Consider the following 12,352-nt stretch of genomic DNA (forward strand, 5'->3'; position numbering starts at 1 on the left):
AGCTGTTATGCTATAGTTATAGTGTCTTCAGTGCTCACAGAGGTGGCGGTAATGGGGGGAGTGGGAGAGCCAGTCACCGGCGTGTTTCGATGCTACAGCCTTCACCCGGGAGTTACGCAAGATATTCGACACCTCCTGGGTGATATTCGGGCACGAAGCCGGCCGGCGGCTCACGGCTTGTCGACAGGGCTCGTTGGCGGACTACTCCATAGAGTTCCGCACCCTGGCTAAGGAGGCGGGTTGGGAGGAGAAAGCTCTGGTGGTACTCTTTGCGCAGGGGCTCTCGGAGGCGATGAAGGACGAACTCGCTCTCCGGGAGCTCCCGGAGTGGCAGGACGGTATAGTGGCGCTCTCGGTGCAGGTGGACAATTGGCGCCGAGAGCGAGCTCGTGAGAGGGGCTCGTCACAGGGTGCTCCGTTCCAACCCCCTCCGGCTAGAGAGGCCGCCCGATGGTTTCCGGAGGAGACCACGGAGGAAGAGGAGGCCATGCAACTGGGCGCGGCACATCTCTACAGCACGGAGAAGCGGCGTCGGCTGGACGAGCGGCGCTGTTTTAGGTGCGGGCGCAAGGGTCACCGATATGCCACCTGCCCAGGGACCTCGGGAAACGGGGCAGCCCGCTAGTATCGGGAGGGGTACTGGCGGGTAGGGACCTACCCTCGGGGACCCACAAACTTTTTTTTAATGTAAGGTGCGGTGGGGGGGCAGTATTCGTTGTGTCGGGCACTGGTGGACTCGGGGGCAGCGGGGAATTTGATGGATGAAGGTCTGGTCAGGGGGTGGGGGGTTCCTTTAGAAAGGTTGGAGGAACCGGTTCCAGTTCGGGCCCTGGACGGTCGGCCTTTGGGGTCGGGTACCATCACTCAACGCACGGTGCCGGTGCGTCTCCAGGTGGGGGGGGGTCGTTGGGAAACCATACAGTTTTTTATTGTAACCTCGCCTGATTGCCCTATCGTACTAGGCCACCCCTGGCTAGCTGCCCTCAACCCCCGTATTGACTGGTCTACACGACGGCTCGCCTTGAAAGCAGCCTCTGTCACTGTGCACGGTGACACCCCGCCCACTACCCCACCCACTACTCTCCCATCCCCGTTGCTGTCCCTATCCCAACCTAAGTCACACACCGCTCTCTCTAGTCTCTCTGTTCCTGCTCCCCTCCCCAGTTCTGACCTGACAGGCGTGCCCCGGATATATTGGGACCTGGGGGAGGTATTTAGTAAATCTAGGGCCAAGGAGCTACCCCCTCATAGTCCCTATGACTGCACTATTGATCTTCTACCGGGTACGTTGCCGCCACGGGGACGCTTGTTTTCTCTTTCTCGCCCGGAGACCCTCTCCATGAATGACTATATCACGGAGGCACTGGCCGCGGGTCATATCCGTCCCTCCACCTCGCCCGTTGGCGCAGGCTTCTTCTTCGTGGCGAAGAAGGACGGGGGACAGCGTCCCTGCATTGATTACCGGGGGCTGAATGACATCACGATTAAGAATCGTTACCCCCTTCCTCTGATGGATACCGCCTTCGAATCGCTGCAGGGGGCGCGACTGTTTACTAAATTGGACCTTCGCAATGCTTACAATCATGTGAGGATTAGGGAAGGGGATGAATGGAAAACCGCCTTTAACACACCCAATGGACATTATGAATATCTTGTTATGCCGTTTGGCCTCGCCAATGCCCCCGCAGTGTTTCAAGCGCTGGTAAATGATGTACTGTGGGATTTAATCGGTCACTCGGTTTTTGTATATCTGGATGATATTCAGATTTTTTCTGAGGACATTGCTCAACACCAACAACATGTCCGTCAAGTCCTCCAGCGTCTCCTCCACCACCAATTATTTGTGAAAGCGGAAAAGTGTGTCTTTCATGCAGACACAGTTTCGTTTTTAGGGTTCATTGTGACGAGGGGGGATTTACGCATGGATCCTGCTAAAGTTAGCGCCGTATTAGACTGGCCCCGTCCCTACTCGCTCAAACAGCTACAGCGATTTTTAGGCTTTGCTAACTTTTATAGACGGTTTATCCGTAACTTTAGCGCCCTAGCTGCCCCTCTTACTGCTCTCACCAGGACTACCCTGCAGGCCTTCGTCTGGTCCACGGAGGCGGAGAGCGCCTTCGTGGACCTCAAACAGCGGTTCACCTCTGCCCCTGTCCTAGTCCACCCAGACTCTGAAATAACATTTCTGGTGGAGGTGGACGCCTCCGACGTAGCGGTGGGAGCAGTGCTCTCCCAGAGGTGTGTAAAGGATGGGAAGGTGCACCCATGCGCTTTTTTTTCCCGTCGGCTGTCATCGGCGGAACGGAACTACGATGTAGGGAATCGGGAGCTTTTGGCTATTCAATTGGCGCTGGAGGAGTGGAGACAGTGGCTGGAGGGGGCCGTGCAGCCTTTTGTAGTATGGACCGACCACAAAAACCTGGCCTACATTCAGGGGGCGAAGCGGCTCAATTCACGACAAGCCAGGTGGGGGCTGTTTTTCACTCGCTTCCGCTTCTCCATCTCCTTTAGGCCGGGGTCTAAGAACACTAAGCCAGACGCCCTCTCCCGACAGTTTGACCCGGTCGACATAGTAGAAAGAACCCATCCCATTGTTCCAGAGACCCTCATTGTTGCCCCCGTGTCATGGGGGATTGATAGAGTGGTAAGGACGGCACTCAGGCGGGTCTCCCTCCCTCCGACGGGTTCACTACCATCCTGGTGGTGGTGGACCGGTTCTCCAAAGCGGCCCATTTCATTCCTCTCCCCAAGCTCCCCTCAGCCCGAGAGACGGCTGACCTGGTGGTGCAGCACGTCTTTCGAGTGCACGGTCTCCCGCAGGACGTGGTGTCTGATCGGGGCCCCCAGTTCGCTTCCAGATTCTGGAAGGCGTTCGCTACCAGCCTCGGCGCCTCCGTCAGCCTGTCCTCCGGCTTCCATCCACAATCCAATGGGCAGACGGAGCGCGTCAACCAGGACCTGGAGGGCGTGCTGAGGTGCTACGTCTCCGGCAATCCGGCGACGTGGAGCCGACGGCTGGCGTGGGCGGAGTACGCCCACAACACCCTCCTCTGCTCTTCCACTGGACTGTCCCCCTTTCAATGTCAGTATGGTTATCAACCCCCCCTATTCCCTGAGCAGGAGGAGGAGGCGGAGGTGCCCTCCGTCCAGGCCCACGTCGCCCCCTGTCGTCGGACATGGAGGCGGGTGAGGGCGGCGCTTCAGCGGGCTTCGGTCCGGTCCCAGCTTCAGGCCAACCGCAGGCGTCGCCCGGCCCCGATCTTTCGCCCGGGGCAGAAGGTGTGGCTCTCGACCCGGGACCTTCCTCTCCGGGTTGAGTCAAGGAAACTGGCGCCTCGTTTTGTGGGACCCTTCAAGGTGGTGCGGCGGGTGAACCCGGTGGCATATAAACTGCTACTTCCACCATCCATGCGGGTTCATCCCACCTTTCATGTGTCCCTCCTGAAACCCTTCATTACATGCCCCCTGGCCCCGCCACCCACCCCTGTCCCCCCGCCGCGTGTCGTTGATGGACAAACGGTATACACGGTGAGGAGGATCATGAATTGCCGTCGGAGGGGTAGGGGGTTTCAGTTTTTGGTGGACTGGGAGGGGTATGGTCCGGAGGAACGGTCCTGGGTGCCTCAGAGGGATATACTGGACCCTTCTCTGATTGAGGACTATCGAGGGTTACATCCTGAGGCACCCAGGTGCCGTTCGTCGGGGGGGATTACTGTCAGGTTGGGGATCGCTCTACTGTTGAGCGACCCTTTGGCGCCCCCTTTGATGTGTATTGTTTCTCTGTCTGTCCTAATGTCTGTGATTGTTAACAGCTGCGAGTGATTGTCTTGGTCTATCTATATCCCCCTGTGTTTTCCCTCTGTGTCGGTTGTTCACTTTACGTTGCGGAGATAGAACCTTATCATTCTAAGCTCACGAAGTGTGTGCACACATGCTTAGCTGGCACTGCCCTGGCAGATCATCCTCATCTGTTTTTAGATCATTTTGGAATAATTGGTGCACATTATAATGAAATAATTAAGAATATGAAGCAATAGCCAAGATTCTTGAAAAGTTCATGTTTTTTTCCCATACATTTGGAATACATACCAGTAATAGTACCATGTTTAGATACCCTTCATATGAACACATTTGTCGTCAAAACCAGCCAAATTATAATCTTGTCACAGTCTTGTATCCATAGCTTCATTTTATGAAAGGAGCCTCTCTTTTCACAGGCGATGGTTGTGGAGGGGAAAAATGTTCTGACATGTAAGCAGCTGAGTGCTGAGGCAGCAGAAGAGGAGACAGTCACACCGCTCCACTGTGGCAGTCTGGCGCAACACTAACAAAGGAAATGAGCAAACCGCACAGCAAATAACAGTCTTTACTCAACACTCTGGCCCCTCTGCTCACATCTGGGTGCCAACCCAAGTCGCTTACAAATAAACGTGCTTATGAGAGATATTATGTACAAATTACTCGATTCGTCTAGACAAGACATTATTTTAGCTTTACTTGTGTTGGCAACATTGAAGTGTAATGTTTATAAATATGTATATTGGTGTATGTCAAACATTTACAGCGTCCAAATATGCACTTAAGTATAAATGACATACACCAGCAATAAACATTTTCAGCAGAGTAAAACTATACTTTTGAAATGGATATATGACAAATTGGTATTCAAAATGTCAAAAAAGCACACTTTTTAACCCTTGTGTGATGTTCACTTTTTGGACCCGTTCGTAGTGTTCGGGTCCAGTTGACCCGGGACATCATTGGGGTTTTAAAAGCACTTGTCTTGACACGGTGCTCCTAGTCCCAAGGGTGACCCATACAAGGGGGTATACTCAGGGCGCAAGAAAGCCCCAAAATAGCCCATAATATTAAAGGGCGCCTCCTGTGGGCACAAACAGGTACTGTACCCAATAATGCACAATAGGTACTGTGTACACATTAAAAAGTGCATATATTTTGTTCTAGTGGATCTAGGGGGCTGCCCTTTGGAGAGGCTGGAGCAGAGGATGCTTAGTAACAACCCACAACGTGTCAGACGCCTGGGAATAGGTGGGGCCGAACGACAGCATGATGAGTAGAAGCGTTTTTACGCACATGATGCCCCTAACTTTGAAAATGCAAAATCCACTATAATAAAGACCTGGGTGTCATAAATTATACTTATCTAGGAAAAATGTTAATGAAACAATGTTTTCATTGCTGTTTATTATTTTGAATTTATATTCTCAATTGAATTTCACATTTATCTAATTATAATCAAAGCTGTAAAGAAAATACAGGTGATGAACAAGAATAGAAATGAAAGAACCAAACTAAGATTGTTTTTGCCAATAGCTATGAAATACATCTCTCAAAAATGTCTGCAAATGCTGAATCACAAAACACGAACGGAATGTACACTGTTTTCACTGTCACTGTCGAAATACAGTATTATGTCTGAAAAATCCCAAATAATTCTGAAATACCACTGGCTACAATTGTGTGTGCATGGGTATGCCTGTCTACACAACACATGAAGCACAGAATGTGACAGTGTGTGTACCTCAAATGTACTTTTTGCAGTTGCTGCATACGTTCTGTACAGTGCAAGAAAATGTAAAAATGTTTACAATGTTGCACTTCAAAGGGTAAAAAGTGCGAGAGCAGACGGCTTCTTGGCACGGGAAAGCTAGAGCAGAGGTGTGTGAGTGAGTGAGTGAGTGTCAGTGTGAGTGTGTGTATGTTTCTGTGTGTCTCTGTGCATCCGGGCCTAAATGACCCGAACATCTTATGAAGGACATAAATGTGTTGGGGTATTGTAGGATGTTTTTTTAACTTTTACATGTTTTTCATAGAAAATAAGCCAAGGCCATGGAGTTTCATATTGATCAAATGTATTCTTGTACCATTTCCCACCAAGTAAAAATGTAAAACGGGTCCGGTTGACCCGAACACCACACAAGGGTTAAGGCCTATATACATATTAGGTAACCATCTGAATACATACTGTATTAGGTAATATATGGCATATGTATACCAGTGTTTGGGGTGTTAACATTTCAGGGAGTTCTATATTAAATCAAATGTTCAAACTAGTGATGTGCAGTCTGCTGATGGCAACCTGGAAGTTGCCTGGCAACCCGTTGATGGGAGTTGCTAGAGGTAACTTGTCCCAACAGGGTGAGGGTGAGGACTTGGGCCGTGAAATGGGCAGAGTGAATATGGGGAAAAGGCTGTTGTGAAATGGCTGACCAGTAGATTGATTGACATTATATACTTGACGGGTTGTGGGCAATATGGATGACATGTGGATGTGATTTGTGGAAAACAAAGTATAATCTCATCTCATCAACACTAATGATGCAAGACAATGGTTAGTATGGTTGGCTAGATCTACTACTGGAGGAACGACCATCCTTATTCATCTCTGGCCAGCTGAACAGTGGTAAGTGAAAGACAGTGAGATTAAGTAGGTAAGTAAGTAAGTAATACAAAATTATATATTTTTAAAAAGTATATAGCACAACATTTACAACGACAAGAGCCGCCCAAAGTGTTTATGGAATTGCTGATAATTTATGATCCATTACAACACTTGTGTTGCTAATTGTATACATCAAATGTTAGCTTAAGTGTTGGTTCATACCTGAAAAAAATATTCGATGTGTGAATCTGTTCCCTCGGTTTAGTAAATCCGTTCCCTCGGTTTAGTAATTTGTTAGGGTTAGGGTTAGGGTTAGGGTTAGAATCCTTGCGATCTTTCTGGCTCGTAGGGCCTAACCCTAACCCTAACCCTAACGAATTACTAAACCGAGGGAACAAATGACTAAACCGAGGGAACGGATTACTAAACCGAGCGAACAGATTTACTAAACCGAGGGAAGATTTTGGCTCTCTCGTGAGCACTGATTTTAGAACTAGTGGTTGAAATTAGGAGTGTGCCATATCCATATCCGTTTATAGGATTTGATTCTCAGATACCTGTGATCAGACAACTGGGGTTGTGATTTAAATACTTCAAATGATGGGTCTGGGCCTGTCGGCCAGAACCAGTATTAGCGAACATGTTATGTATTTTGGTCTGTGCTGTTTGCCTTAGCTGGAAGTGCAATGCATGTTGGGAAACCGGGTTGTTGTCTTTGTATTGAAGTACCGAGTGGAAATAAAGACGCACTAACTGAAGCTCCGTGCTCCGACTACTTTATGGTTTTCTGGCAGTCATAAACCTGTCTCCGTATATAACAAATTGGCGACGAGGTGGTTTGAACTCCCGCGAACGGTATGTGTGTGGAGTTGAGTTAATTAGGACGTGGCTGTGTTCTTGTTAGCAGTGTGAAGCTAATGCAGCTAGTTGGCACTGGTCTAGTGGTGGTCTAGTGGATAGTGAGTTGGACTTGTGATCGGAAGGTTGTGAGTTCAAATCCCGCCTGAAACCACACCACTACTAGTGTGCCCTTGAGTAAGGCACTTAGCCCTCAGTTACTCCAGGGGGAATGTCCCTGTAATTCGTAATTGTAAGTCGCTTTGGATTAAAAGCGTCTGCTAAATGGCCAAATTAAAATTAAATTAACATCGCGCCCAGCGTCGGTTGTGATTGACACGGATGTCTGCTGGAGGAGAATTATCAGCTGAAGAGGACTTGTCAGAAGGTAATACTGATAACCAGGAGCCTACAAGGAAGATGGCTGGAGTTATTGGAAATATTGGCCCTTTTGATGAACATGTGGAACAATGGAGCGCATACTCTGAGCGTTTTGATTATTTCCTATCAGCTAATGACATTCCTGATGAAAAAAGGGTAGCCACGTTTCTGTCAGTAATGGGTCCAAAGACCTTTAATCTGTTGTGTGACCTACTGCAGCCTAACAAGCCAGGGACCAAGACCTATCAAGAGATAGTGGATGTCCTGACACAACACTATTCACCCAAACCATTACTAATTGCAGAAAGGTTCAGATTTCACCGACGTGATCAAGAGGAAGGTGAATCTGTTACGATGTTTGTTGCAGCACTGAGAAAATTGTCTGAACATTGTGAATTTGGGCAAGTGCTAAATGACACATTAAGAGACAGACTAGTATGTGGCCTAAGAAATGAAGCAGCACAGAAGAAACTGCTGACTGAGAGTGACTTGACATTACAGAAAGCCATTAACATCAGTGTCTCCATGGAGATGGCCTCAAAGGAGGCTCAACAGCTACACTCAACAGGCAGAGTGCATGCCGTCCAGACAGAGAAGCAGAGTGGACAAGGGCCATGTTTCCGTTGTGGCAGAATGGGACATCTCGCCACGACTTGCTGGTGTAAAGATATGGACTGTCGCAGTTGTGGAAAAAGGGGCCACATAGAGCGTGCCTGTCAAGGCAGAAGAACCATGGAGAAAACCTCGAAGTCTGCCGGCAGACAGGAACCTTGGAAAAACAGGAAGAAAACACAAGTTCACACCGTGAGACAAAAAGAGACAGTGTCCAGTGATTCTTCGGAGGGAGAGCAAGTGATGGAGGTGCATACATGCCCTGGTTAAGAACGGGGTCTTGGAACCAGTAACTATCAGCGAATGGGCCACGCCCATAGTACCCGTACCCAAGAAGACTGGAGAAATTTGCATCTGTGGAGATTCAGACACTCAACCCGGTGCTGTCAGCAGAACAGTATCCTCTTCCCCACATTGACGATTTGTTTGCAGGCCTGAGTAATGGACAAAAGTTTAGCAAGATAGACCTTAACCAAGCCTACCTGCAGATGCACGTTCATGAGGATTCGAAGGAACTGCTCACAGTAACCACACAGAAGGGGCTTTTCAGATATTGCCGGCTCCCTTTCGGAATCACATCGGCTCCTGCGCATTTCCAACGGGCCATGGATCAAATCCTACATGGTCTCCCTGGAGTGCAGTGCTACCTGGACGATATCCTGTGCACAGGAGCTACGGATGAGGAACACCTTTGCAATTTGGATGCAGCTCTTCAGAGGCTGCAGGATTACGGGCTCAGGGTTCGCAAAGACAAGTGTGAGTTCTTTCAACTATCTGTTGAGTATCTGGGACATGTGATTGATGCTAAAGGGTTACACACTGCCCCATCCAAGATTCGGGCCATCGTGGACGCCCCGCCTCCAGATAATGTGAGCCAGTTACGTTCGTTCTTGGGCTTACTAAATTATTATGGCCGTTTCATACCGAACTTGTCATCCATGCTCAAGCCGTTGCACGACCTGCTTTGTAAGGGCAAAACATGGAAATGGAGTGACGCCTGCCAGGAGGCTTTTCAGAGAGCAAAAGAGACGTTAGTGACATCAGGGGCACTGACCCACTTTGATCCCTCACTTCCCATTCAGTTGGCCTGCGATGCGTCTCCATATGGGGTGGGGGCCGTCATTTCCCACTTAATGCCAGGCGGAGGAGAGAGGCCTATAGCATTTGCATCACGAACATTGAACAAAGCGGAGGCTAACTATGCTCAGATAGAGCGGGAAGCATTGAGCATTGTCTATGGTGTTCGCAAGTTCCATCAGTACCTGTATGGGAGGCGATTCGAACTTCTGACTGACCACCGACCCCTCACGACCATCCTAGGGTCACACACTGGGATACCTTCACTCGCAGCGAGTCGCATGCAACGGTGGGCATTACTGTTGTCAGCACACTCTTATGATATCAAGTATCGCAAGGCTGACCTTCACTGCAACGCGGATGCACTCTCTAGGTTACCACTTCCTGTCACTAGGCCGGAGCCGCGTGCTGCAGACATCTTTTACTTCAGCCAGGTGGATGATGCACCAGTTTCAGCTGCTCAGGTGAGGAGAGCCACTCGCACTGACCCTGTCTTGTCAGTGGTGATGGACGTTGTGATGAGGGGTAGATCAGGCAGCGGCGACCCCAGTGTTCAACCATATCTCTCCAGGAGAGCCGAACTGTCGGTGCAAGCTGGTTGTTTACTTTGGGGGAGGAGGGTGGTTATTCCGCCGTCATTACGCAAGCTCATTCTGCAACAGCTCCATGCAGGTCACAGTGAGATAGTTAGGATGAAAGAGATAGCAAGAAGTTACTTCTGGTGGCCAGGAGTCGACAGGGAGATCGAGAATACGGCCAAAACCTGTTCCTCATGCCAAGAAGTTAGGAATACCCCACAACTAGCTCCTCTGCATCCCTGGGAGTTTCCCGAAGAACCCTGGCAGCGAGTACACATTGATTTTGCAGGGCCTGTAGAGGGCCGAATGCTCCTGGTGTGTGTGGACGCACATAGCAAGTGGCCGGAGGTGGCCATTATGAAATCCACCACTACTGCAAAAACCATTGAAAAGCTTGGAGAGATCTTCAGCCGTTTCGGGTCTTCCCTTCAGCTGGTTTCTGATAATGGACCACAACTGGTGTCACAAGAAATGACTATATTCCTACAAGCAAATGGCATCCAACACATCCGATCGGCACCGTTCTATCCTGCGACCAACGGCTTGGCTGAAAGGCAAAGGCTGAAGGCACTAAAGACATCTCAAGGCAAAGGAACACTACATCAGAGATTGCATAGATTCCTGTTAAGCTATTGCAACACGCCACATGCCACTACTAAAGTTTCACCCGCTGCCCTGATGTTCAAAAGAGATCTACGAACCAACTTCGACCTCTTAAAGCCGACAACAGTGAAAGATGTCGTTCAGCATCAGCAGGAGAAACAGATCCAACAAAGGATGCTGCGGGCTAAAGAAAGAGCCTTCTCTCCAGATGAGTCAGTACTGGCCAGAAATTACAGTACTGGACCCAAGTGGGTTCCTGCAACCATCGTCAAGCGGCCTGGTCCCGTCTCCTACACTGTCCAAACTGCTGCCGGACTAGTGTGGAAAAGACACGTCGATCAACTTCTGGCAGCATCGCCCAGAGACCAACCTTCGGTGGATGTCCCGGACGAGTCAGAGTTCAGAGCACCCCATCGCCCACCGTCACCACCTCCAGGTGCACCTGAACCCGATGGGGAGACTTCCGTGCCTGAATTCCCATTACAAGGGGCGGTGATGGATGTTCCTACACCTGCGGTTGTTCCAGAGTCCCCTCACAGAGACAGTAAGACTGAACATTCTTTTGAGCAGCGTTACCCGGGAAGAGATCGTCGTCCTCCAGAACGCCTGAACTTATAGACTCTAGGTTTAAGACCACCCAAACAACTGGGACAGAATAATTCCCATGGGTATGGTCACGGGATGAGGTAGTCTACCCTCATCTCGTAGTTATGTTTGTGTTTGGTAAACAGACTGTTTGAAACGATATAACTATATATTGTTGTTCTTGTGCCTTAAGATTTGAAGTTTAAAGTTCAGTTGTAATTGTTGGGGGAGGGCCTCTGTTCTAAGGGGGGAGGAGATGTTATGTATTTTGGTCTGTGCTGTTTGCCGTAGCTGGAAGTGCAATGCATGTTGGGAAACCGGGTTGTTGTCTTTGTATTGAAGTACCGAGTGGAAATAAAGACGCACTAACTGAAGCTCCGTGCTCCGACTACTTTATGGTTTTATGGCAGTCATAAACCTGTCTCCGTATATAACAGAACACATGTCACCATTCTTACTATTACTCTTTCATGGTTCATGCAATCTGGATACAAGTGAGTATTCTTCGACTTCTGCTTACATAATTATATTAGCCTAATCCTCCACCCTGTTGACTCTAATACCAGATTGAAAATGAACAATATTATTATCACCCTGTCACACACACATCCTCCTAATGTTCTGCTGTTGAAGGACAAAGTCATTAACAAACTATTCACCAGACAGATGCTGTTAAACTAGGTACTAGGACAAACTAACTGTTTACAAAACAAACGTCCTGCAGTAGGGCTCGATTCAGACAGACAAACTATATACAGAACTGAAACTATATACAAAACAGTTTTTTTTAAAGTATTAATCCATGGCAGATCACGCAGTCTTACAACCATAATCGCTACAACATGTATTATTTTTTTTTATTATTTTTTTTTTTTTAGTTTTTTTCCTGTTTTTGTGTGTTTTTCATCAAACAAGAAGAAGAGAAGAATAGTGAACACAAACAATAGAGGTTTAGCCTAATTTCGCTGAATAAACTGTATACAATTTTTATCATTGCAAACTTTAGTCTCCCACGGGGTCATGCATGCCTGTAACCCGCAGCTGCAAGGTTCTCTTTAGGAGAAGGATTGGTGAGAGAGAGAGGGGGGATGACATGCAGGATATGTCCCCGGCTGGAATCAAACCGGGGACCCTGCGGTTACTTGGTCAACGCTTAACCCGCTACGCCACCTAAGCGCCCAGCTTATGTCTATTCTTGATGTTTTTGTGGCCACTGGCCATAAGATACTTAAACAAATGGCTTATAGCTTCAAATCATGTTTTTGTCATGTTTTTT

The sequence above is a fragment of the Nansenia antarctica genome (genome assembly GCF_963989245.1).
Source record: "Nansenia antarctica genome assembly, chromosome: 4".
Classification (NCBI taxonomy): Eukaryota; Metazoa; Chordata; class Actinopteri; order Argentiniformes; family Microstomatidae; genus Nansenia; species Nansenia antarctica.